Source organism: Chiloscyllium plagiosum, unplaced genomic scaffold (assembly GCF_037043375.1).
Source record: "Chiloscyllium plagiosum isolate Xiang-an unplaced genomic scaffold, Cpla_swu_hap1 HiC_scaffold_10, whole genome shotgun sequence".
In the NCBI taxonomy this organism is placed as follows: Eukaryota; Metazoa; Chordata; class Chondrichthyes; order Orectolobiformes; family Hemiscylliidae; genus Chiloscyllium; species Chiloscyllium plagiosum.
Window position 1 is genome coordinate 17,280,617 of NW_028270148.1, and position 24,632 is coordinate 17,305,248.

Below are 24,632 nucleotides of genomic sequence, written 5' to 3' on the forward strand. Positions count from 1 at the left end.
TCATTTTGAATAAGCAAATTACATCTTAACGGTGCGAGGTATAGCTGTGCAATAAAAAAAATTGAAAATCTTTGTTGTGGTCAACTAAGCAAAGGTGAAAAGAGGGAAGCTGATTCACTCCTCTTCAGCTGGGGGTAATAAATACTTTTTGAAGTGTAGTTTCTGTTGTAATGTGGAGATGCAGTGACCAATTTGTTTAGAACGACTTTCACATAGCAGCATGATAATGACCAGACAATTTGTTTTTAATAATGCTGGTTGAGGGTTAAATATTGGCCCAGATACTAAGAAGAATTCCCTAACCCTTTTTCAAATAGTACCTGTTATGGCTACCTAGTAGGGTAACTGAGGTTTCAAGGTTAATGCTTCATCAAAAGACATGCTTCCAACAGTGTGGCAGTCCCTCAGTATTACACTGAAATGACAGTCTTGATTTTTGTGGTTATGACTTTGAACTACCTCAAACCCACAATTTTCTGACTGAGAGGTGAGAATGCTATCAACTGAGTCAGGGCTAATACCATAAAAGGGCATTATTTTCATTACAGAAGAGCGCTTGCCAGCTCTAATTTTTTCAGTCTATAAACATTCAAAGGATTGTTGCATATCACACCGGAGATACAGTTTTCTCTTATTTTTAGATCATACTGAAATAACTTAACATTGAGGGAATGGAAGTGATAGGTGGCCATCTAAATGGCCCCTTATCAAGGCATTAGCCACACCAGGCATGGAGACTTATTTGAGAGGAGCTCTTGTTTGAAACTCATAGCATAATATAGAATCCTTACAGTGTAGAAGCAGGCCATTCAGCTCATTGAGTCCACACTGAACCCCTGAAGAACATCCCACCCAGATCCACCACCCCCCTACTCTAACCCTGTAACCCTACATTTCCCATGGCCAATCCATCTAGCCTGCACACTATAGGCAACTTAGCATGGCCAATCCATCTAACCTGCACATTCTTGGACTGTAGGAGGAAACCAGAGCACCCACAGGAAACCCACACTGATACGGAGAGAATATGCAAACTCCATGCAGTCGACCGAGGGTGGAATAGAGCCTGTGTCCCTGGCGCTGTGTGCTCTGATAACATCAAAATTAATAATTGGGAAGTTGTCCTACTGCATTACAAAGCTCCTCACTGAAAACACAATCCTGTAATATTCACCCTACATCACCTTCAATACTCAGGAAGAGCTTGTTGAGAAAATTCCTGAAGGGTATGAAGTCTTTTAGAAATTGGACTAACCTAGTGTAGAGTGTTGTTTATCTTTAGATTTAGCCACTGATCCCCTGATGAGAAAGTCTCTTCTACTTTGGTGATTATCTTCATTCAGAACCTTATCCATCTTGCCAGATGTCCAATCGGTAGGAGCAACTCATTTATATTGCCTGTTATTTCCTTCTCCTGTACTGTACGTAACAAACTCTGAGCAATCTTTTGTGTCATGCTCATTGAATCATTTTCAGATTGTAATGCCCACCATTTGTGTTAATTTCTTGTTGGCCTGGCCCCTTGTTATTTTGCATTTTTCAAATAGCTGAACTTTATTTATTCAAAAAAAAATTTCCAGGACAGTTGTAGTTTCTATTATATTTTGAGAATCTTTAAATAAGCCTCAGTAACAATTTCTCCAAGTCTTTGTGCACTCAGTTATCACAAAGAAATGTTTAACCTCACTGCAGTTGCTGAAGGTTGTAGTACTCTTTCAAATTTTTCTTATAATATGGAAAAGAATAAAAACACTTTGGATGGAGAGACATTGCAGGCTGCTTCAGGCATTATTTATCAACTCTGGAGAATGAAACAATGAAGTTACATGGTGCTATATTTAGTACTTACACATATTACAATTCCACAGCAACATTCACCTGATGAGTTTATTTTTAAAATTCTTTCATGGGATGTGGAGTTTCCCGGCAAGGCTGGCATTGGTTGCACAGCCCTGATTGTCCTGAACTGAGTGGCTTGCTAAGCCACTTCAGGGAGTAGTTATGAGTCAATCGCATTGTTGTGGGTCTGGAGTCTCATGTAGGCCAGACCAAGTAAGGATAGCAGATTTCCTTCCCTGAAAGACATTAGTGAACCAGACAATATATTTTTTAAAAATCAAGATTGATTATTGTCATTCCAGAAATATTAATTGAATTGAAGTTTTGCCACTTGCCATGCTGAGACTTTGAACCCTTGTCCTTGGACGCTTAGCTTGGGCCAAAGTTTTACTAGTCCAGTGGCAATTATCACTCCATCACCCTAACCCCAAACACATCAGAGAAACAGAATGAATATCCGTAATGCCAAAATGGCCCCTGTGTTTGTGCAGATGCAGCCCATGATGTTGCTGGCTTTGACATAGGCTACAGGAACCCCTGCTGACATCACTAGACTGGGGTCAAGGGAGGTAGGGAAGCTCAGGGTGAGGGGGGGAGTGGAAGTGGAGTGTGAGGCTGATGTAGTGGAGTTTCCCCTTCCCAGCAGAGTCTGCGCGTATGTCTCCTAAGCTGCCACTCCTTCGCCAACACCCCTCCCTCCACCACCACTGCAACCACTTCACCATGAGCCTTGCCCAGCCACCAAACTGCCTAGGAATCAGAAGAATGACCAAGAATGAATTAGAACAGTTAAGAACATTTGTATGTAAGTATTCTGGAATCTGATTTTTTTATGCAGTTTTGAGGGGAAGGGAGAAATGTGTAGTTTTTTTTTAATTAGCAGATTAACTACATTGAGTCTGCTTCATCAATGGTCTTCCCTCATAAGTTCAGAAGTGGAAATGTTCATTGAAGATTACACAATGTCTTTCAGATATTGAGTTAGACTGTGTCTAGATGCAACAAGACCTGCGCAACACTCAGTTTTAGGCTGATTAATGACAAGTAACATTCACATCAAACATGTCCCAGCAACAACTAGCCATCACTCCTTGACATTCTACACCATTAGTAACCAAATCTCCCAGCTAGCAACTTACTGAAGGTTGGCTTTGATCAGATACTGCAGTGGACAAGTCATATAATTACAACTGCTACAAGAGCAGATCAACAATAATTCACGCCCTGACTCCCCAAAACCTGTCAACCATCTATAAGGCAAATGTATGAGTGTGCTGGCAATTGGAAAAATGTCATCATTTCTTCATTCTCACTTGGTCAAAATCCTGGAATTCATGTACCACAGTGGTTCATGAAGACAGCTCACCACCATCTTCTGAAAGCCAATAAATGCTGGCTCAGCCAGAAAATCTCATTTACCTGAATGAATAACAATTTATAAAGTAGGAATAGGCAAGCAATGCTCATTTACTATGAAGAAATTTTGAAAAGCTCAGTAGAGTCTCTTGTTGAGATTAACTAGTTGGATTAAAATGGCATTTTTTTCCTTGTGGTCCTGTGAAAAGATATCTTGATGTTTAGTTTTTGCAATAAAATTAATTCTGTCAATGCCCTAGGCTTGGTTCGCAAACTGCACTGAATTTACTGCTCGCAGCTTGGGTGACAGAAAGATGTTACAACAAAAGTAGCAGGTCTGGTAGAATCTGTAGAGAGAAACTGAGTTAATGTTTCAGGTTTGTGACCTGGTGTCAGATCTGGAAAAAGTTAGAAATGTGCATTTGAATCACTAGATGGCAGGGAATCCTTCATTTTGGATGCAAAACACAGGAAGCACTCCTGTACAAAAGTAACCCAAAAAAAACCCAAAGAACTGCAGATGCTGGTAATCAGAAACAAATGCGGAAACTCAGCAGGCCTGGCAGTGTCTGTGGACAGAAAGCAGGGTCAACATTTGCTTTCTCTCCATAGATAATGTTCAGCCTACTGAGTTTCTTCAGTATTTTCTGCTTTTGGACATTAGCCCAATGCAGCAGCATTGCAATTTTTGTAAAATAAAAGCCTTTCTAAGCAAAGCAATTACATAATCATGCTGTGAAGACATGGCATCAGAAGTAATATTGCCAGAACGATTTATTGGGGAGGTAGATTAAGTAGAATACAGATATGGACATCTTTGAGAAAACAATCCTTAAGATAATAAGTAGCTTCTAAATTAGTTACTGAATCAGAAACTGAACAAGTAAGTATACTTTTAAATATAATTGGAAATATAGCTGATGACATTATGGCTCACCAAGAAGCAACAAATACTTTCAAGGAAATGCTGAGAATTACTTTAATCTCAGAACAATTACAGTTCTTGGAAGGACAAGATTAAGTAGAAGAATTCAGTGCTCATGAGAACCTGCAGATCATTTCATTAATGATCTTTACTGGATAGTGATCAAATGTGATTATAGTGATTTAAAGTCGTCATTCATATTTAACAAAATTGTTTAAATTACTGATGAATCTTTGTCAGATTGATTACAATCCAAAGAAAATTTCACTCTAGACAAAACCATACAGATGGTGAGTGGAATAGAAATCAATAATCACAAAGATCAATCCTCAGAGGAGAAGATCAATCTTGGAGCGGGAGATCAGCAGAGTCCACTCAATTCTTAATGTATAAAACCACAAAAAGGCACATGTGAGAGGTCAAAACAATGAATAGGACAGACACAAGACAGTGTCAAGCTACTAAAATGGAACACTTTATTTGTCACACAATAAGTCACAAATAGCTACCCAAACAAAGCAGTTGAACAATCTATAAGTGAAGAAACCTTAGTGAATTCCTAATAGTAGAAAATCATGTTTTTTTAACAATCAAGAATGCTCACTCTTGAGTAGAAATGCATATCTTGACTTTAATCTTCAAATGGTAGAAGGAGTTAAATGAGTGAAAGTGCAGGTGAGGAACAGCCAGTCAAGGAACAGCTGGTCAAGAATTACCCAAAGGTCAACCAGTGGAAGATTTCATTTGACTTCCTGGGCCTGGACTCATGGCAGAGAATATGCAGATAACAGAAGCCATTTAGATTGGCCATGCTGGTAAATGAAATTAATTTCATACTGTCAATGAGATGGGAACTTGTAACTTGTATTTGCCACAGCTTTCATCACGAAGGGAATTTTATTAATAATGCAATCATTCACTGTGAATGTGAATATCCAAACCAATCAACAAATGGAGGTAAAGGGCTGAATTTTATCAGTAATTGGCTAAGTATCAATTGTGGCAAGTTTCATGGAGGGGTTCTCTCCATGAGCCCTATTGAGGTTTCTCACACAATTCTCTAAAATGCTCTTTATTACCTGTGCACGAAGGTCTCTAAGATGGAAATACTCCTGACTGCTGGGTTCTGGCATGTGCACCATTTCTAATGCCCATCCATGCAGTTAGTCAAGTAGTGCCCAGCTGGGAGCTGCCCTTCACAGTGCACACAGAGGGAGGGAAACCACAGGGCACAGAGATGCATGGATGATGCATCATTGCAAATATAAGTGCACATTCATAATTCACCATGAATCTATAGGGAAATTCAGAATAAAAATCTCCAAAGATTGGAGATGTTATGAATACAACTCCATGGAAGCCACCACTGAGGAGTGATGACCAGAATCTCATGATCCAAGATAACTGCAAAGAAGGAAATTGCATATTTCATCAAAACCTTTTTCCTCCAAAAAAGGGAATCCAGGAGTCTGAAACTCCTCCAGTTTTAAGGGAGCTGTAGATCTCAGACTGTCAGGAGGAGGGTCAAAGACAACAGTGGACCATCTGGTTAGCCAACAGTTATGCAAGTTCGAAGAGAGTTCATTCCTGGAGCATAGTGAAACCACCAGGTTCACTGAACTTGTAAAGTCAGAGACTTGGGGAGATGGGTAATGGTAAATGTAATTATGTACACAGCCGTATGATACTACCAATGGAAATAAAGCATGAGAATGGTCAATATTAGATATGGGTCAACAGGGTCTGAGGAATTGTAGATTGTGATGCTCAAAGAGATGCTGGCAGGAAATCCAAGATATGGTGAGATGGAGACTTGGTTTCATTGCATATACACTAGCACTGTCATTCATGTTTCCTCTACACAAATCTTTTGTTTGTTATTTTTACCACTACCCATTACCACTTCAATTGGCCTCATACGCATTTTTCTTTAACCTCTCCTGCTCTCCAACCTTATCATAGATCTTCCCTTTTGTTCTTCCTTGTCTTCTCACTTTCAAAGCATCTATTTTCTCATTTCTACTGAAAAATAGAAAAGTTGCAGCATTAATGTTGTTTCTTTCTCCACAGACACAGCATTTCCAGTTTCCAGCATTTCTGATTCCCAGCATATACATCATCTTGCTTTTGAGTTACTCAAATACTACAGTTGACGACAGCAACACTGGCTCAAGCAGGGGAAATAATGTTAAAGGTACATCCTGTACCTACCACGCCTTCTGGAAAATATACACAATTGAGCATTAGGTGGGAACAAGGCTGCATCCAGATGTGAAGCACCCAGTGTGGAACAGCGGGTTGAAATTCAATATCTTGGTTACCGTATGAAAAATGACCTCTGTTAGGAAATATTAAAGGCTGCAGGTTCTAAGGGAAGGCTACCTCAGCACTTTTGAAGAGGAGACGCCAATCCTGAAGGAAGAAACTTGAGATTAATGTTAACTTATAGTTCAATGCTTTATGAGAAGGCAGTTTTGGCACTTATTTTTATAGAAATGTCAAGCATTTGGCTGCATCACATGTCAAAGTAAACTTGTCTTTTGCTGAGAGTCTAATTATACACACGGGAGCATTTACAATTCTCTCATGGACATCTGAACTTTTGGGTGTTTTTGTCCTCGGTTTGACTGCACATAGACACAATGCACACTCAGTGTTCAACTTGGCAGCACCTTAACTGCACAGACAATGAAAACTTTAGAAATGTGATATGTAATTAGATGAGGTTCAATCTCTGTCCTTGATTTGCACTTTCTGCCCTGGTCGCTCATGAGCATACTCTGCAGTTTACGGTGTCGACTTTGTTTAGAGTATCCCCTTTGGAGATGGAGCTGAACATCTTTAGACAACAACACCATTGCTGGACAAAGGGATTTGAATCTATCTGAGAACAGAAGCCTAACCACTGACCCAGATGGAAGTGCCTGTGTTTAGATTTTAAAATCATTTACCTGCTGGTATGTGTTCTATCTACAGCATTCATCACACAGTACTCATGTAACTGTAGCTATTTAGAGATAACATATATTTGCATAGAATTAAATAAAAATTACTACGTTGAAGAAGATAATTTGGTTCAAATAGTCCTAATCCTATGGCTCCACTTTGTTCCTTCCAATTGTTTTTTTCTATAACTTGGAGAAAGTGAGGACTGCAGATGCTGGAGATCAGAGCTTAAAAATGTGATGCTGGAAAAGCGCAGCAGGTCAGGCAGCATCAAAGGAACAGGAGAATCGACGTTTCGGGCATGAGCCCTTTTTCAGGAATGAGGAAAGTGTGTCCAGCAGGCTAAGATAAAAGATAGGGTGGAGGGACTTGGGGGAGGGGCGTTGGAAATGTGATAGGTGGAAGGAGGTCAAGGTGAGGGTGATAGGTTGGAGAGGGGGTGGGGGCGGAGAGGTCGGGAAGAAGATTGCAGGTCAAGAAGGCGGTGCTGAGTCTGAGGGCTGGGACTGAGAAAAGGTGGGGGGAGGGGAAATGAGAAAGCTGGAGAAATCTGCATTCATCCATTGTGGTTGTAGGGTTCCTAGGCAGAAGATGAGGCGCTCTTCTTCCAGGCGTCGTGTTGCCTTGGTCTGGCGATGGAGGAGGCCAAGGACCTGCATGTCCTTGGTGGAGTGGGAGAGGGAGTTGAAGTGTTGAGCCACGGGGTGGTTGGGTTGGTTGGTCCGGGTGTCCCAGAGGTGTTCTCTGAAACGTTCCGCAAGTAGGCGGCCTGTCTCCCCAATGTATAGGAGGCCACATCGGGTGCAGCGGATGTAGTAAATGATGTGTGTGGAGGTGCAAGTGAATTTCTGATGGATATGGAAGGATCCCTTGGGGCCTTAGAGGGAAGTAAGGGGGGAGGTGTGGGCGCAAGTTTTGCATTTCTTGCGGTTGCAGGGGAAGGTGCTGGGAGTGGAGGTTGGGTTAGTGGGGGTGTGTGGATCTGACGAGGGAGTCGCGGAGGGAGTGGTCTTTCCGGAACGCTGATAGGGGTGGGGAGGGAAATATATCCTTGGTGGTGGGGTCTGTTTGGAGGTGGCGGAAATTAAGAAGGTTGATACGATCTATCTGGAAGTTGGTGGGGTGGTAGGTGAGGACCAGTGGGGTTCTGTCCTGGTGGCGATTGGAGGGGCAGGATTCAACGGCGGAGGAGCGGGAAGTGGAGGAGGTGCGGTGGAGAGCATTGTCAACCACGTCGGAGGGGAAATTGCGGTCTTTGAAGAAGGAGGCCATCTGGGTTGTTCGGTATTGGAATTGGTCCTCCTGGGAGCAGATGCGGCGAAGGTGAAGGAATTGGGAATATGGGATGGCGTTTTTACAGGGGATAGGGTGGGAGGAGGTGTAATCTAGGTAGCTGTGGGAGTCAGTCGGTTTATAGTAAACGTCCGTGTTGAGTCGGTCGTCCGAGATAGAAATGGAGAGGTCTAGGAAGGGGAGGGAGGAGTCTGAGACGGTCCAGGTAAATTTGAGGTCGGGGTGGAAGGTGTTAGTAAAAGGTGGGGGGAGGGGAAATGAGAAAGCTGGAGAAATCTGCATTCATCCCTTGTGGTTGGAGGGTTCCAGGCAGAAGATGAGGCGCTCTTCCTCCAGGTGTCATGTTGCCATGGTCTGGCGATGGAGGAGGCCAAGGACCTCCACCCCGACGTCAAATTTACCTGGACCGTCTCAGACTCCTCCCTCCCCTTCCTAGACCTCTCCATTTCTATCTTGGACGACCGACTCAACATGGACATTTTCTACAAACCAACTGACTCCCACAGCTACCTAGATTACACCTCCTCCCACCCTGCCCCCTGTAAAAACGCCATCCCATATTCCCACTTCCTTCGTCTCCACCGCATCGGCTCCCAGGAGGATCAATTCCAATACCGAACAACCCAGATGGCCTCCTTCTTCAAAGACTGCAATTTCCCCTCAGACATGGTTGACGATGCTCTCCACTGCATCTCCTCCACTTCCCGCTCCTCTGCCCTTGAGCCCTGCCCTCCAATCGCCACCAGGACAGAACCCCACTGGTCCTCACCTACCACCCCACCAACCTCCAGATACATCGTATCATCCTTCGTCATTTCCGCCACCTCCAAACAGACGCCACCACGAAGGATATATTTCCCTCCCCACCCATATTAGAGTACCGGAAAGACCATTCTCTCCACAACTTCCTCGTCAGACCCACGCCCCCCCCCACCAACCCAACCTCCACTCCCGACACTTTCCCCTGCAACTGCAAGAAATGCAAAACTTGCGCTCACACCTCACCCTCACTTCCCTCCAAGGCCCCAAGGGATCCTTCCATATCCGTCAGAAATTCACTTGCACCTCCACACACATCATTTACTACATCCGCTGCACCCGATGTGGCCTCCTATACATTGGGGAGACAGGCCGCCTACTTGCGGAACGTATCAGAGAACACCTCTGGGACACCCGGACCAACCAACCCAACCACCCCGTGGCTCAACACTTTAACTCCCCCTCGCACTCCGCCAAGGACATACAGGTCCTTGGCCTCCTCCATCGCCAGACCATGGCAACACGAAGCCTGGAGGAAGAGCACCTCATCTTCTGCCTAGGAACCCTACAACCACAAGGGATGATTGCAGATTCCTCCAGCTTTCTCATTTCCCCTCCCCCCACCTTTTCTCAGTCCCAGCCCTCAGACTCAGCACCACCTTCTTGACCTGCAGTCTTCTTCCCGACCTCTCCGCCCCACCCCCTCTCCAGCCTATCACCCTCACCTTCTTCCACCTATCACATTCCCAACGCCCCTCCCCCAAGTCCCTCCACCCTACCTTTTATCTTCGTCTGCTTGGCACACCCTCCTCATTCCTGAAGAAGGGCTTATGCCCGAAATGTCGATTCTCCTGTTCCTTTGATGCTGCCTGACCTGCTGTGCTTATCCAGCAACACATTTTTAAGCTTTTTCTATAACTTGTCTCACCTATTATTAAATATTGACATGGGTTTGCTTCATTCACTGTCTGATACAATACATTCCACAACCTCAGCTCTCTGCATTAAAAATCCTGCTCTCTGTCCTAAATCTCTTACTTTTATCTTTGAAATATATATCCCTTTGCTCTTGATCCCTTGCTGGAAATAATCTATTTCTATCCCCTCTGTCTCATTGCTTCATAACTTTAAACATCTCTATCAATCCATGATCAGTTTTAATAAAAACAGCCAGAATTTATCTTTTTTTTCATATTTGTGCCCTCTCATACCAGGCAACATCTTAATGAATCTGGGTTGTAATACTCTCCTATCTTAATCAGCTTCACCACTACGTGTAAATTTTTATATCTTATTCCTCATCAAATAAAGCAAAAAATTATTACTTTTGTTTATGGCGGTGTTTACTTGAATTGCTAATGTTTAATGAACCTGAACCAATCTGCTCTTCCTCATCTCCAGGCCATTCCACATTCAAAATATAATTCTGAGTATTTCTTTACCACTTAACAATTACTGCCCATTCCACCATCTCATCATTATCTCCATTCATCTTAATTTGGTTGTTATAACTACTTACTCTATCACTGTGTCAGTATTGCCTGCATCTTTTGAAATCATGCTTCCTAGTGTTATGGACCAGACCAGACCCTCCCAAAATATTTTAAGAAGGTAGCCTAGATCCTAACTTTCCCTTATTTTAAAAGCAAGTGTAAAGTGTTGTGTTCCAGATGCAATTCAGCTGGTCAAACTGCTCGACATTGAGCAAAACACAATTTATTCAAACACTACAGTTAAACTACAACAAAAGAAAGAAAAACTTAGAATAACTTAACTCTATTGGAAAACTTAGAATAATAAATACATTAACTATTACTAATTAACATAAAGACACCCCTTGGGAAAAAGGCAAATTCAGAAAACAGATTTTCTCACATGTAACACCTGCAATAGGAAAAGAAACCAAGCTTCTAACTGTAACCAAGAGAGGGGGGGAAATAACTTCTACTTCTTCAAACCTCCAGCAGCTTCTGCTGAATCAGAAGCTTAAAAAAACTAGAAATCCTGGTCTGTGAGACCTAACCACACTTATCCAGGCTGCTTCTATTGGTCCCACTTTAAAAAAAACCCGAGACCTCACAAGCTTTTCACATTACCACATACTGTTCGTGACCACTTGTTCAATCTCTCTCTTTAAAACAATTAGGACAAAAAAAACACCTCTTAAAGCTACAGCATCACTACACAAGCCCCTACATAACAACAACTTGTATTTTATACCTCCTTTAGTGTAATTAAATGTTTCCACAGGCACATTATAAAACAAAATATGGCACTAAGAGATGTTAGAAGACATTAGGTCAGAAAACCATAGATATGGTCAAAGATTTGAAATGTTTAAAAGGGGGAAAGCAAGGTGGAGAGGCAGAAGGGTGAGGAGAGGGGATGGAATTCAGAGCCACCAATGGTGAAACAATTAAACTTGAGAATGCACAAGAGGTCAGACTTAGAGCTGTGCAGATACTCAGAAGACACTGAGTCGGAGAAGATTAGACAGAGAGGAGAAAAGCCTATATCTGTGACCAAGCTTTGGTCATCATTGCCAAACATCCTAACTTTACATTCCCGTAAAGTATCCTGGCATGTTTTATTGCATTAAATGTGCTAAATAAATAAAGCTATCTTTAAAAGAGCATGTTACAATTCAGAGTGCCCTAAAACCATGGATTTTGATGCAGGCCTTGGTATTTCCAAACAAATATGTTTATTCTTTTCCTTCTTTATTTGAACGTAGAAGGAAGTACCAACACTAGTAAAATATTTCAAATTATAAACCTTTAATGTCATTGGCTTGAATTTCAGCTTCAGGTTATCTGTAGCTTGTGAAGGAATATGAGGGAGGTTACAGAGTGGTAAATCTATTTAATTGAATGTTATATGGCTTTTGAGCAGGATTTATATGTCTGACTATGCAATATTAATACAATAATATCATTATAATTTGTTGGCTGCAAAGCATTGATATTAATTCTAAAAAAATGTTGACTAATTTTGTGTATCAAGTTCAAACAATGTAGGGTAACATGATTTCCTTAATAACTGACCTATGTGCAATGTGCAAACTAATGGAAATTTTAATTAAGTTTAGATTTGTTTGAGATGAAAATCTCAATTTATTCTCAATATCTGAACTGCATTGGCATAGAAGTGTTGGAAGCATATAATGTTACAACACAAAATGAGATTGCTCAGTTCAGCCTAAAATTACAGGATCTTTGGAAAAATTATCCAGATAATATGTTCATTTCAATTTAGTTAGACATCCTTGGTGATCGCTATTAAGAAGATGGTGGTGAGCTACCTTCTTGAAACGCTGTAATCCATGTTGTGTAGGGACACCCACAATGCTGTTAGGGTGGGGGTGACAGGATTTTGACCCAGTGAGACTGAAGGAATAGCAATACAATTCCAATTCAGGCTAATGTGTGGTTGGAGAGAAATTTGTAGAAGGTGGTGAGGGGCCAGTCAAGAGGACTGCTGTGTCCTGGATAGTGCACAACCTCTCGAATATTGTTGGCTCTGCACTTATGCAGGCGATTGGAGAGTATTCCATTACACACCTGATTTGTGTCTGGAGGTTAACCCTTCGTTCTCTATATTCTAGTCAGAAAGCCCAGCACCCCTTTTAATCTTTGAAGAACCTTAACAACTTGTTCTGCTAACATCAAAGATTTACCCATGTCAGCCATTCATCAACATACCCTCAACACCTTGTCTTTTAAAATTGTACCTTCAGAAATTGCCAGAAATAAATTTATCCATAGGTTTGGCAGATAAACAATCAGATACAAGGTGTTCGAATTAGAACGATCTCCCTAGTTACAAAACTGAACTCCAATATTTATTGGCTTTATCTTTCGACAATCCCATCAGAAATGAGATGCACAGTTAGGGTTAGGACTGTGACAATAACCTCCTGAGAGATGATTCCTCAACAATGAGTTGTCAGAACCAATATTCAGACATTGTAAAGAGTGGGATATTGTATTGTGTTCTGTGAATTGTCCCAGTGCAGCCACAGTGAGAGCTTGCTACATGATTAGTATTTATTAGAAGAGATATATGTAATGGTGAGTGAGCACAAGGTAGCAATCATTGTGTCATCTCCTGGACCTTTTGAATAATTGCTGTCTTGTTGTACACTCCCTACCATGTACTATTCTATATAAATTAGCAACTTGAAATTGTAATGATAGCAAGTGCAATTGTGAAAGATCCCAATTGTTTCCATTCAATTCAATGGAACAAATTTACCTCTAAAATAATTGAAAGAAAGTATGGAACAAACATTGTTTGAAGCTCCAAAAGATTTAAGAGTGAGAAAACCTGCAAAATTTAACATTCTTTGAGCCTATTTTGGAACATTACAAAGAAAAATCAATTTTAATTTTCTTCTACTGCACAGGACATCCCTACAAGTATTGACACCATCCTGGGGATGCTGTGAAAATATCGACACATTCCTCTGCAGTTGGGCTAGGAAGTGGGCAGTGGAAAGTACCTAGAAGTCCATAAGACCATAAGACATAGGAGCGGAAGTAAGGCAATTCGGCCCATCGAGCCCACTCCGCCATTCAATCATGGCTGATGGGCATTTCAACTCCACTTACCCACATTCTCCCCGTAGCCCTTAATTCCTTGTGACATCAAGAATTTATCATTTTCTGCCTTGAAGACATTTAGTGTCCCAGCCTCCACTGCACTCTGTGGCAATGAATTCCACAGGCCCACCACTCTCTGACTGAAGAAATGTCTCTGCATTTCTGTTCGGAATTTACCCCCTCTAATTCTGAGGCTGTGTCCACGGGTTCTAGTCTCCTCGCCTAACAATTTTCTAGCGTCCACCCTCTCCAAGCCATGTATTATCTTGTAAGTTTCTATTAGATCTCCCCTTAATCTCCTAAACTCCAATGAATACAATCCCAGGATCCTCAGCCGTTCCTCATATGTTAGACCTACCATTCCAGGAATCATCCGTGTGAATCTCTGCTGGTCACGCTCGAGTGCCAGTATGTCCTTCCTGAGGTGTGGGGACCAAAACTGGATACAGTACTCCAAATGGGGCCTAACCAGAGCTTTATAAAGTCTCAGTAGCACAACAGTGCTTTTATATTCCAACCCTCTTGAGATAATTGACAACATTGCATTCGCTTTCTTAATCACGGACTCAAACTGCATCTTTACCTTTAGAGAATCCTCAACTAGCACTCTCAGATCCCTCTGTAATTTGGCTTTACGAATTTTCTCACCGTTTAGAAAGTAGTCCATGCTTGTATTCTTTTTTCCAAAGTGCAAGACCTCGAATTTGCTCACGTTGAATTCCATCAGCCATTTCCTGGACCACTCTTCCAAATTGTCTAGATCCTTCTGCAGCCTCCCCACTTCCTCAGTACTACCAGCCTGTCCACCTAACTTTGTATCATCGGCAAACTTCGCTAGAATGCCTCCAGTCCCTTCATCCAGATCATTAATATATAATGCGAACAGCTGCGACCCCAGCACTGAACCCTGCGGGACACTGCTTGTCACCGGCTGCCATTCTGAAAAAGAACCTTTTATCCCAACTCTCTGCCTTCTGTCAGACAGCTAATCCTCAATCCATACCAGTAGCTCACCTCGATCACCATGGGCCCTCACCTTGCTCAGCAGCCTCCCGTGTGGCATCTTATCGAAGGCCTTTTGGAAGTCTAGATAGACCACATCCACTGGGTCTCCCTGGTCTAACCTACTTGTCACCTCTTCAAAGAACTCCAACAGGTTTGTCAGGCATGACCTCCCCTTACTAAATCCATGTTGACTTGTTCTAATCCGACCCTGCTCTTCCAAGAATTTAGAAACCTCATCCTGAATGATGGATTCTAGAATTTTACCAACAACCGAGGTTAGGCTAATTGGCCTATAATTTTCCATCTTTTGCCTTGATCCTTTCTTGAACAAGGGGGTTACAACAGTGATCTTCCAATCATCCGGGACTTTCCCTGACTCCAGTGACTTTTGAAAGATCTCAACCAATGCCTCTGCTATTTCCTCAGCCACCTCCCTCAGAACTCTAGGATGTAGCCCATCGGGGCCAGGAGATTTATTAATTTTAAGACCTTTTAGCTTTTCTAGCACTTTCTCTTTTGTAATGGCAACCATACTCAACTCAGCCCCCTGACTCCCTTTAATTGTTGGGATATTACTCATGTCTTCCACTGTGAAGACTGATGCAAAGTACTTATTAAGTTCTCTAGCTATTTCCTTATCTCCCATCACTAGGCGTCCAGCATCAGTTTGAAGTGGCCCAATGTCTACTCTTGTCTGTCGTTTGTTTCTTATGTATTGAAAGAAACTTTTACTATCATTTTTAATATTACTGGCTAGCCTACCTTCATATTTGATCCTCTCCTTCCTTATTTCTCGCTTTGTTATCCTCTGTTTGTTTTTGTAGCCTTCCCAATCTTCTGATTTCCCAGTGCTCTTGGCCACTTCATAGGATCTCTCTTTTTCCTTGATAGATTTCCTGACTTCCTTTGTCAGCCATGGCTGTCTAATCCCTCCCCGGAGAATCTTTCTCTTTTTGGGGATGAACCTCTGTACAGTGTCCTCAATTTTACCCACAAACTCCTGCCATTTTTGCTCTCCTGTCTTCCCTGCTAGGCTCTGCTTCCAATCTATTTTTGTCAGTTCCTCTCTCATGCCCTCATAATTACCTTTATTTAACTGTAACACAATTACATCTGATTTTGCCTTCTCTCTTTCAAACTGCAGACTGAACTCTACCATATTATGATCGCTGCTTCCTAAGTGTTCCCTTACTTTAAGATTTTTTTAAAAGTCTGGTTCATTACATAGCACTAGGTCCAGAATAGCCTGCTCCCTTGTGGGGTCCATGACAAGCTGTTCCAAAAAGCCATCCTGTAAGCATTCCATGAATTCCCTTTCTTTGGATCCACTGGCAACATTATTTACCCAGTCCACCTGCATATTGAAGTCTCCCATGAACACCGTGACCTTGCCTTTCTGACATGCCTTCTCTATTTCCCGGTACATGTTGCGCCCCAGGTCCTGACCACTGTTAGGAGGTCTGTACATAACTCCCACTATGGTTTTTTTGCTTTTGTGGTTCCTCAATTCCACCCACATAGACTCCACATCATCTATGGAAGTCTATGGTCTTCCCACTACCAATGTGTACTTCCAGAAGGAGATGGCCAGATACCTAATCGCCTTAACTGACAATCAGCAGTGTCTACCTGCTCCTGTCGGCATTTTACCCAGACACAGGGAGATCACTGGATGGATCAAGGTGAGCTGGTGTGTTTCTGTGTAGCTGACCCTTTAAGGTTGTCTTGTGGCTCAGTAGGGGTGTTTACCAAACTCCATCAATGGCTGACCATCCTCCTCCCCACCCAAACTGCCAGTGTGTTAAATAAAAGAAAATCCACCTGTCCATCTAGAGTAAAAACTGAAGGAACTGCAGATGCTATAAATCAGAAACAAAAACAGAAATTGCTGGAAAAGCTCAGCAGGTCTGGCTGCATCTGTGGGATGAAATCAGAGCTAACATTTTGGGTCCAGTAACTCTTCCTCAGAACCTGACTTCCTGCTGAGCTTTTCCAGCCACTTCTGATTTTGTTCCCCATCTAGAGTGCCTGAACATGGAGACACCCCGGTCTCCCTGATGCTGCAGAGTGGCCACCTCTATCAGTGCTACAGCTGGCCTTATCATTAGGTCACTGAGGTCACTACCAACAACACCGTGAAAGGCACTACATAAATGCAATTTCATCCTGATTAAATGCCAGCAACAAAATCTTGTCAAAAACAAAGGACCAGGATTACTTGAAATGCTGTGTCTTCGACATGAAGGTCATGCCCAAGACAGGTGGAATCTGACTTGGTGATCTCAGAAAGCCCCTTGAAAAACCTTTGGACCAGGCCTTTCCAAAACATCAGCTGTTTTTCTAAGTTGATTTGTGTGCTAAGGTTTTGGAGGTGTGAGGTCAGAGGTCGCAAGGGCTTCAACTGATTTCTGACAGTCAGGAGGCCATTTCACATTTTTGTTTCTTTGTTGTGAGCGGATGTGGCCTAATTTGGCCAGATTCCTGAGGCCTGATTGCAGTTGCAAATCCAAAAGCCCGTGGAAAGGAATCTTTTTCATTCTTTTATTATAAAAATCTTGCCTTTCCGTGTGCAGCAGGACCTGGAAAATATCCAAGGATTGGCTGAAAATTGGCAATTAATGATCACACCACACAACAGTTTGGAAACAGTTAGCACAGATGCTGTCCGACCTGTTGAGTTCCTCCAGCACTTTCTGTGTTTGTTTCTGATTTCCAGCATCCGTTGCATTTTCCTTTAATCTCCAGGCCATTAGTCCTAGGCCTGTCAATTACTAATCCATTGATATTACCACCATGTTATCTTCCCCAGATAAAAAGGCTTTATATAACCCTTAGGATTAAGTGAACAACATATTCAATTCCTTTGTCACGAGATTAGATTAGATTAGATTACTTTACAGTGTGGAAACAGGCCCTTCGGCCCAACAAGTCCACACCGACCCGCCGAAGCGTAACCCACCCATACCCCTACATTTACCCCTTACCCAACACTACGGGCAATTTAGCATGGCCAATTCACCTGATCTGCACATCTTTGGACTGTGGGAGGAAACCGGAGCACCCGGAGGAAACCCACGCAGACACGGGGAGAACGTGCAAACTCCACACAGTCAGTCGCCTGAGGCGGGAATTGAACCCGGATCTCTGGCGCTGCGAGGCAGCAGTGCTAACCACTGTGCCACCGTGCCGCCAATATCAGTACTGCTGTGACATCATCCAATCTTCATCCTTTAGTAAAGTGACTGATAGGATAACTAGATCACAAAGGTGAGAAGAGAGTGCCTGGCATTGACATCCAAGTATGGCATCAAGGAGCCTGAGCAAAATGGCAATGGTCTTGTGGTATTATCACTGGACTACTAATCTAGAGACCCACGTACTGTTCTGGGGACTCGGGTTCAAATCCTGCAAAGGCAGATGGTGGAATTTGCATCTGATAAAAATCTGGAATTAAGAGTCTGAATGATGGCCATGGATTACTTGTGATTGTCAGGGAAAACCCACCTGATTCACTAATGGGGTTGACTCAGCAATAAATACTGAGTTAGTGACATCCATGAATCAAAAGAAAAATCAGTGGGAATCAAGAGTTAAACACTCTTACTGATTGGAGTCATATCTGGCTCAAAAGCTTCATGTCAGCCATCTCAGCTCCAAAATATCTCTGTACGAGTTCCTCAGGGTAGTGTCTAGGCCCAACCATCTTCAGCTGCTTCATGACCCTTCCCTCCATCATAAGGTCAGAAGTGGGGATGCTCAATGATGATTGAACAATGTTCAGCACCATTCACTAATGTCCATTATGTGGGTGACCGAAGCAGTCCATGTTCAAATGCAAGAAAACCTGGACAATATCCAATCTGGGCGAACAAGTGTCATGTAAGATTCTCAATGACCATCTCCAATAAAAGACAATCCAACCACCATCCCTTGACATTCAATGGTGTTACCACCACTGAATCCCTGACTATTAACATCCTGGGGGTTGCCATTGCCAAGAAACTCAACTTGATTTGCCACATAAATACAGTGGCTACAAAAGCAGGTCAGAAGCTAGGAATTATGGGTCTAATGACAACAATGAATCCATTGTCAATTGTCAGAAAGCCCCATCTGGTTCGCTAATGCCCTTTAGGGAAGGAAACTGACATCCCTACCTGGTTTAGCTTACACGTGACTCCAGACCCACAGCAATGTGGTTGACTCTTAACTGCCCTCTGGTCAAATTAGGAATGGGCAATAAATGTTGCCTAACCAGCAATGCCCACAGACCATGAACGAATAAAAAAGAAAAATACACAATTCTAATAATGTACAATAAAAAAATAAAGTCACAATAGTCCTACCAGACCACAGGGCTGTTCTCTCATTAGAGAGAGATGACTGGTGGTGAATTAACCCAAGGGTCACCATGCCTCAGGTGAGGGGACAGGTTGACAAGGAGAGTCCTGCATAATAACCTCAGCCAGTGTAGGAATTGAACCTACTCTGGCATCACTCTGTGGTACAAACAGGCCATCCAGCCAACTGAGCTCACTGACCCTAATCTAAGCTAGTTGAATCTAATAATGAAGCAATATGTAAATGGGAAGACATAGCTGAACAATATGGATACGGATAAATCAATACGCAACCATATTTATATTGGGTCATTCTTTATCTGATATTCATTTACCACAAATATCTGGGAATGAAACAAAAATCATTGCTAGCAGCATACACTAATGCCTTTTAATTGACGTAAACCAGAAATAAACTGTATGATGACATTCAGTTCACATGAATGGAAAAGCCTCAGGGATATTCATTGCATAATTCTTCCTGTGAAGCAAATTTAGGAAGGCAGATAAACCCTGTAAAGGAGCAATGTAACCATGGCAACTAAAAGTACAAGAGAGAAGAGTTCAGCTTGTGACTAAAGAGAATAAATCAGAGCCAAATGTACCTCAAGAGACTCAATGAAAACTCCCTCTTCCCTGACAAGGAACGTTCCTGTGATTCCAGAAGGTGTCCCTAAACACATGTTGTAGAATGTCAAGGTTACAACACAGCAGAAGCCATGTCAATGTCAGGTTATTGCCCGCTCTTAAGTAGCATTGGTCAGGTAATCCCTGCCTTTTTCCCAGTAGCCCTGCAAGTTTTCCCTTTTTTGAGAACGATCCAATTCCCTTTTGGAAGCCACGGTTGAATCTGCCTCCATCACACTCTCTGACAGATCCACTGTCTCAGATTGTGTCCGTGGCAAATTCAGTGCTGGCTTATTCTCCTGAAGAAGCTGAAACAACCAGAGGTTTCAGGATAGTCTAACTTTTATTTAGGGGCAGCAGATATGGAAATCTTGAGATCTTGATGCATCGGTTTGGAAAATGGACTAATTTAATTCCACAGCATACTAATTGAGACCGTTGAACATTTGCAGTCAAGCTTGTATCAGAACTCAAAAGCTAGAGGTAGAAACCTATCAATTTATCTCCCATTTATGAGCGATGTCAGAACCAGGGTAACAGATTAGGCAAGTGGCTCATAAATCCAAGGGGAAATTCAGGAGAAATCTGTTTGCTCAGAGCAGGGCGAGCATTGCTCCCACAGGAATGGATGAATGAAGCTGGAAAGCTCGATGAGCACTTTATTTATTCACTCACAGAGTGTGGGCATTGGTGCTAAGCAATTTTTCCCCAAGTCTTGAAAAGATAGTGCATTCCTGGATACAATGGAGTGTCTTGCTGGGTCATTTCAGGCAGCAGTGACCCCCATTGATATGGAATCTGGAGTCCCATGCAGACCAGACCAGGGAAGGACAGCAGACTTCCTGGCTTAAATGACATTTGTGAGTCGGATTTCTCTTACAATCCGGTGGTTTCAAGATCACCACAACTGACAGCTGTTTTAATTCCAGCCATTCTTTTTAACAACATGCACGTGTTTCACCTCAAGGGAGGATCTAATGCTGTTCACAAAGCTGTACTGTGCATCCATCTCAATCACTTTTAAATTGCACACAGGACACCAATGCCAAATGCTTCAAACAGCACAACACTAGTAAGGGTCAGTTTGGCCATTTTGTTGTGGCTGTTTTTTTTTTCATACAAGTCCCGTCACTCTTACTTCTTAACTCTATTTGTTGTAAGTTAAAAATCAGTCTCTCATTTACTTGCCACATCTGGCATTAATCACTTCAATCTGCCATTCGCTGAATAAATCCCAGTGCTGAATCTGCCTCTCCAGTTCCCAACCTGTAGTCTACATCAGCCCATACTCTATACCTGGCCTGCAACCAGCTCCAGAGCAAGGCCGAGAAAGAAAATGTAATGTTTAGCCTGATAATTTACAACCATTCCCCCTCCCCCAACCCTGAAACCTTTCCATAAATCATTGGGACACTCTTCTTTCAAGTGCCTTCCAGCATTCCAACAATCCAGAAATATGAAAAGATACCACATGGTCAAAACTTGCCGAAAGTAATTGCACACCTCCGCTTCAGTGAAGTCATAGAAATTCCTCAACAGCTTTGTCCTGCTCAGAGAAATGCTAAATGCACCTTGAGAATGACGCTTGCTGAATCAATGCCAAGGGTTCTGACAGTGCACCTTGTTGCTCTGTGCAGATTATCAGCCAAAAGCTGGCTTTAGCAATGTCCTTCTCAGCAAATTCCAGTTTTTGGTAAACACCTTTGTGCTTTCTGTACTGTACAGGCGCATTGTCAGCTAAACACACAGAAAAACTCTGCAGCCTTAGCTCAAAGTTGCTGAGCCCGGATAATATTTCAGCTGATTGCCTCCAAGTTTTCCTAATACTATGGAGAACCAGCAGTAAGTGCTGAAGAATCATCTTCTCAACATTAAATGGCCTCAAAATTAAGAGGAACTGCTTTATCACACCTTTTTCAGACATTAATTCCCGAAGGAAAGAAAAGAACAATTGCTTCGACATAAATAAAGTGTTTCAGTCCTGAACATGATACTCGAACATTGTTGCTCAGTGCTTTCACCTTTGTTTGCCCACATGTCAGGTTTCTGGCAACACAGCATTGACTGAAAGTTTCTGGAACACCTGTTACATTGTGATCAATGATGCCCTAAGACCCTCGTTTTGAAGACACGGACTTAGAGGAAACTCCTGCACAAAGGGATGCAATTCTTTGCAAACACCCGGCAGCAAGGGAAGTACAGTAAACGAGACAGCAATGCTAGTGAGATCAATGCCAAGAACCAATTCCACCTCCTGGAATCTCCTGCCAAACGTATGGCCTGCCATTCGTCCCAACAGCCAGAGAACCCTTGATCAGTGACACCAAATTTTCCCAATGGACAATCATTCTCATTAGCGAGTGATTTCATATTGTAGAGTACAGCAGTCTCTGCCTATATTACACGGTAAACCTCACCCGAGTAAGCAACAGTCCCTCTTTTCATATGCAATGCAGGCCATTTTAAATAGAATCGCATCAGCGATGTACCTGTCTTTGAGTGTTCAATTTGTGTTCTTTTGACAAGGGATACAAATTCACATTCCCCTTTTCTGGGTTGAAAATCCATTGGCGTAACCTGCAGAATTAGGACTGAGTGTGAAGGTGGGAATCACCTCTCTCATTCCCCACTCCTCATTTCATTGGAATTGGGTTTCGAATGTTTTGAAGGATGTTTTTGCCAGTTCTGTCTGCGGGCTTAACCATGACTATAGAGGATTAGCCAGGCAGGCTTCCTTAAGTTTATTAAGTAAGGGATTCGTTTTATGATAGTGAAATATACCTAGGTAAAACTATTATAAACATATAAATATAAAAATGACAAAAATACATTCTGACTTCCACAAAAGCTACACTTCAATCACTAGCAGAAATTCGAATAACTAAATATCGGAGGATGGAATTATCAAGTTACAGTCCATAAGTAAAAGGGATATCTGGTCAGTGGTGATATGAGTTTACCAACAACAGGATGTTTTACCTGATGCAGCAATGCTTTTGTTAGCTCTCATCACATACCAGACTGAATGCTAATATTGTTGTATTGAAAAATCTAACAGGTAGTTATTGCAACTAACTATTGTGAATAAGCATTATGTTCTCCAGGCACATAAACATCCAGGCTAATATCGAGACATTGGGTAAAAACAGAGGAGCATCCTTCCAGTAGAGAGTCATGAAATCATAGAGTCAGACAGCACGGAAAGAGATCCTTTGGTCCAACTTGTCCATGCTGACCAAGTTTCTCAGACTAAACTAGTCCCACTTGCCTGCATTTGGTCCATATCCTTCTAAATCTCTTCTATTCATGTACTTATCCAAATATAGCTTTAACCACATCTACCGCTTCCTCTGGCAGCTCATTCCACATACAAATCATCATGTTGCCTGTCAGGTCCCTTTTAAATCTTTCTCCTCTCACCTTTTAAAAAAAACAGGGAGACAGTGAGTTCTGCAGACGCTGGAGATCAGAGTTGAGTGTGTGTTGCTGGAAAAGCACAGCAGATCAGGCAGCATCCCAGGAGCAGGAAAATCGATGATTCAGGCCGGAGCCCTTCATTAGGAATTTCCTGTTGAAGGGCTCCGACCCAAGTTGTCGAATTTCCTGCTCCTCGGATGCTGCCTGACCTGCTGTGCTTTTCCAGCAACACACTCGCAACTTTAGAAAAACACCCCAGTTTGAACGCTCTGTCCCTATGGAAAAAGCTTTTGCTGTTCACCTTATCTATGCCCCTCATGATTTTATAAACTTCTATAAGGTCATCTCTCAACCTCTTACACTCCAGTGAAAAAAGTCCCAGTCTATCCAGCCTCTCCTTATAACTCAAATCCTCCAGTCCTGCAACAACTTGGTCAATCTTTTCTGAATTATCTCCAATTTAGTAATATGCTTCCTATAGCAGGGCAACCAGAACTGTACACAGTACTCCAAAGGTGGCATCACCAATGTCTCTTACAACCTCAACATGATTTGCCAACTCCTATACTCAAAGATCTGAGCAATGAAGGCAATCATGCAAGATGCCGTCATAGTTACCCTATCTACCTGTGATGCAACTTGCAAAGAACTATGAAACTGAACCCCTAGGTTTCACTGTTGTACAACACTCCTCAGGGATCTACTATTAATTGTATAAATCCTGTCCTTGTTTGTTTTATCAAAATGCAAGATGTCAAATTTATCCAAATTAAGCTCCATCTGCCACTCCTCAGCCCATTGGCCCAATTGCTTAAGATCTCTTTGTAATCTTCTTCACTGTCGACTAGACCACCAATTTTGGTATCATCTGCAAACTTACTAACCATACTTCCTAAATTCTCATCCAAGCTGTTTAGATAAATGACAAACAACAGTGGACCCAGCACTGATCCTTGGAGAACAGCACTGGTCACAGGCCTCCGGTCTGAAAAACAACCCTCCATCACCACTCCCTGTCTCCTCCTGTCAAGCCAATTTTGTATTCAATTGCCAAGCTCTCCCTGAATCCTTTGTAATCTATCTTTACCAACTAGTCTACCATGTGGAACCTTGTCAAAGGTGTTACTAACATCCATATAAACAAACATCTACCACTGCCCTGATCAATCTTCTTTGTAACTTCTTCAAAATACTCAATCACATTTGTGATACATGATTTCCCATGCACAAAACTATGTTAATTATCCCTAATCAGTCCTTGCCTCTCCAAATGCATGTAGATCCTTATTTCTCAGAATCACCTCCAGCAACTTACCTGTCACTAATGTCAGACTCAAAGGCCTATAGTTCCCAAGTGTCTCTTTACAGCCTTTCTTAAATAATGGATGCAGATTAAGCACATTTCTGTGATGGATGGCACAATTTCTTCTCTAACTTCCTGCAACGTCCTGGGATACATTTGATCAGGCCCATATTGATGTTTTTTAAGATCTCCAGCATCTCATCTTGTGTATTGTGTGGACT